At 41.5% G+C, this 3869-nt stretch overlaps 1 pseudogene; it reads right to left on the bottom strand.

The window, feature by feature from the left end:
* Positions 1 to 1723: 1723 nt before the first annotated feature.
* The window catches only part of LOC119282647, a 6230-nt pseudogene continuing 4084 nt past the window's right edge, over positions 1724 to 3869 (bottom strand).

Raw genomic sequence — 3869 nt, 5'->3', positions numbered from 1 at the left:
TTGATGGGCATAATTTGTCATAAACACGAAATGCAACAACTAGTTTTAAAAGAGAATATACCACATCCGAATCATAACAAGGACGAGGTCCGACGGGGACGGATATCAAAACCATGGCACTATGTATAACAAAGAACGTACGGGTAAGATAATTATACGAGTAACTATATATCCAAATCACGTAAACATCAATTGGTAATGTAAAACATTCATGAACAAGAGCCTCACCAGAAGGTTCCGGCGACGGGACGGTGCGGGCGATCGATGGTGGTTACGACGGAGATTTAGAAGGCACTAAGTAAACCACACCTACATATGCAAACTAAGTGTTATTTTTTACCTCAAATTGCATATAAATCAAATACTAGCAAATATAATTATTCCTCCCAAATTAATCACTATACAAAGCATTGCAAGAGCTAATCTAGCAATGAGAGTTGAAAGGACAAAGTTGCTAACTTTTGTGATCATTTGAATGGATGGGGGCCTTCAAATCTTGACAAATTTTGGGCAAAATTTGTGAGGAGCTCGAGGAGAGAGGGGAAGAACAGAGGAAGTGAGGGGAAAGGGGAAGAACAGAGTGGCTCGGGGGGACGAAGGATTTATGTACGTCGACCTTTAGTACCGGTTCGTTCCCCGAACCGGTACTAAAGGTGCTGGACGGGCCCCATACTGACAACACCCTGCCACCACCCTCTTTAGTACCGGTTCGTGGCACGAACCGGTACTATAGATTCGCCACGAACCGGTACTAATGAGAACGGCCGGCTAGCCGTTGGAACTGGCACTAATGGACACATTAGTGCCGGCTCAAAACCAAACCGGCACTAATGTGTCTCATATTAGGTCCTTTTTCTACTAGTGAACTAAAGATCTTGAACTAACTACTAGAATTACTTATGCATTTCCAACATGAGAGAGAGAGAGAGAGTGAGAGAGAGAGAGAGAGAGAGAGAGAGAGAGAAAAGGTGACACAATATAAGGATTAAGTTACGTAGCAAGCCAACAATGTTTAATGTTTGCCTTTATGAGACAACTAAAGATCTTGAACTAACTACTAGAATTACTTATGCATTTCCAACATGAGAGAGAGAGAGAGACATGATCTTACTATACATGTATCAACTGAAATATGTTTGGATTGTCACTATTACTTATGTAGTATTTACTGTGTTGTCAAATACAGTTTTGTGCGATATGGTTTTGTAGTTCTTAAGATTTAATTGAAGGTGTCATTGCAAGCATATTTCTCTTAGTTTTTTATTCGTGTGAATCAAATAATTGACATCAGCTATTGATGTAGTAAGACAGCTCTACCAAGGACCGTTGATTGCCAGATGTGTAGAATTTGGTGGCGACACCATCAACTGCGTCTCTAATGGTATGGCACCTAGGATGGTGACTGCATCCATCCCCTCTATTAAGATTACTTAGGTAATGACATGCAGTAAATAAGTGAGTAACAAATATGTTGAGACTATGATAGATCAAAGTTGGTGTTATCATCCTCTATGACAGAAGAACAAAATTTTAGTGGGAATGTGGATTTGAAGAGTAAAATTGGGTCAAGATAGGACTACCTATGTAACAACATAGAGAACATTCTAGAATATAGTGTTTTATAAATGTCACAACAATTATTCATTCAAAATTTAAAATGATTCAAGATATCTTTTTAACAATAAGATAAAAATAAATACATCATACTTTTGACAGACTTCAAGATCATTCCCTCGCATTTGCGAGGGCCACCTTGCTAGTTATTTAAATAAAGCAGCGATGTTCTTCTAAAAAACCACAAACCCTAAAGGGAAATAAAACGACGACGAACATGTGTACATTTCTCTTCCTTTGACGCTAGACTGAATCATCGATCATATATGTCCACAGTCAAAACGCTTTACTCTTCTCCTTCCTCATGTGTAATCCTATGGACCCTAATGGGCAGGCCCTTGGGGAAGTCCACGAACGGGTACACGAACGCCTGGTCCGGCTCGGCGAGCTCCCACCGGAAGTTTAGCACCAGGTGGTGCAAGAAGATGGCAATCTCGAGCTTGGCGAGCTCCGACCCAGCGCAGAGCCTTGTGCCACCGCCGTAGGGCATGAAGTTGCTCTTGTGCGCCACGCCGGATGCGTTGCTCTGCAACAATAGTAAAAACAACGTTAACACCTCTGAACCTGAATGCATATATCAAGTTTGTCTTTGTGCTATTGAAGTGGTGGTGGCCGTGCTGTTGCCACGACCATATGGCGTCGTTTTGTCTTTGCCGCCGAGGTTTCACGGCATGAAGGCCTGTGACTGACTGGACAACAACGACTGCCAGACATATATTTTCCTTTTTTTTTGGTCTTTCTTGGATTGATTTTCACGAGATCCAGTATCATTCCTAGTCCCAGTTGATTTTGTGCTGATAAAATTGCTGGCAACGTTTAGGCACTGACCTTCCACCTCCAAGGGTTGAAGCTGTTGGGATCTTCGTACAGTGATGAGTCGAGATGCACTGCCGCTAACACCGGCAGAATTTTCCATCCGCTCGGAATGTCATACCCTGTCAGTCCACGTACATACAAATATTCAACAACTGCATCTATAGGAAGAAGAGTTCAGTGGTACGGTAAGAATGAAGCCACCAACCATTGTAGTGCACATCTCGAATGACCTTCCGGTGCAGGAACCTGACGACGTTGCCTAGCCGCAAGGTCTCATTTATAACCTGCAAGAAAACAAGCAAATAAGAACTCAAATATTTGTCAATTTTTCTCTACCGCATTTGAACTCGCAAACGAGAGAGTTCGGCAGTTGGAATGTAGGACCGGAAGATGGTATTTTGGTGTACAATGACACAATGTATAGTTCCATACAGTATAACAACACCGGCCGTGGAAAAAACCAGCAGTGACCAAGAGCTACAGGGAGCTTGTTTTCAAAATTCAAATTTTCACAGCACCAAAGGTTTGAATTTTTTGTTAACATACATACACATATACTACGTATCAACGTATGTGCATAATTTCATAATATTTTACTTTCACACGTGGCATACAAAAAAAGAAAACATATTTCCAAAATGGGCTGGCCTTTTTTGTTGTTGGGCCGTATTTTTGGTTTTTTTGTACAACCTACAAATCATAATATTTTCTATTGTATTTCCACACGTCCGTGCGGAACACATATAATTTTCTATGGTTTTTTTTTTAATTGTTTTGAAACTTTTAAATGGTCCTTTTGATATTTTAAAAATAGCGACCTGACGGTGCACCAAAAGACTGCACTCAACACCTACGATGCTACTATAGTAATACTACTGTATCAAGGACATGTGCTACCCAACTTTTCAGGGGATCGGATAAATTGCCTTGCCATGAAACTGTGGATGGACAGTGATTTCCCCATGGGAAGTAAGCAGGCCACAACATATATCTTGCACTGATATTACGAGGGAGGAAATGAACGAATCAAAAAGGCCTTACGCATTGTGTGAAAACCATCTCTTTGTAGTCTTCCCAGCTCAATTTGCACTCCCCTCTCAGCTTCTGTCTCCTAGCAATCTCAAGATGCTCCTCCTGCATGGCCATTGATCACTGTGAATATTTCCATGATATTTGTGGTGCATTTCATGATCCACGTATGTACTGAATGTGTGTTTTTTCTTCTTCCGAAAGATATATAGCTATGTCACTGGTAGAAAACAGGGCTTTCGTTCGGGACAGATAAATCCATTAGTCTCAGTTCAGTCATGAACCGGGACTAATGTGAGCATTGGTCCCGGTTCATGCGGCAAAGGCATTAGTCTCGGTTCAAATGGGACCTTTAGTCCCGGTTGGTGCCACGAACCGGTACTAAAGGTCTAACCTTTAGTACCGGTTCG

This window comes from Triticum dicoccoides, chromosome 3B (genome assembly GCF_002162155.2).
Source record: "Triticum dicoccoides isolate Atlit2015 ecotype Zavitan chromosome 3B, WEW_v2.0, whole genome shotgun sequence".
In the NCBI taxonomy this organism is placed as follows: domain Eukaryota; kingdom Viridiplantae; phylum Streptophyta; class Magnoliopsida; order Poales; family Poaceae; genus Triticum; species Triticum dicoccoides.
The sequence above is the reverse complement of the archived record's forward strand: the minus strand, read 5'-3'. Positions and strand labels throughout refer to the sequence as shown.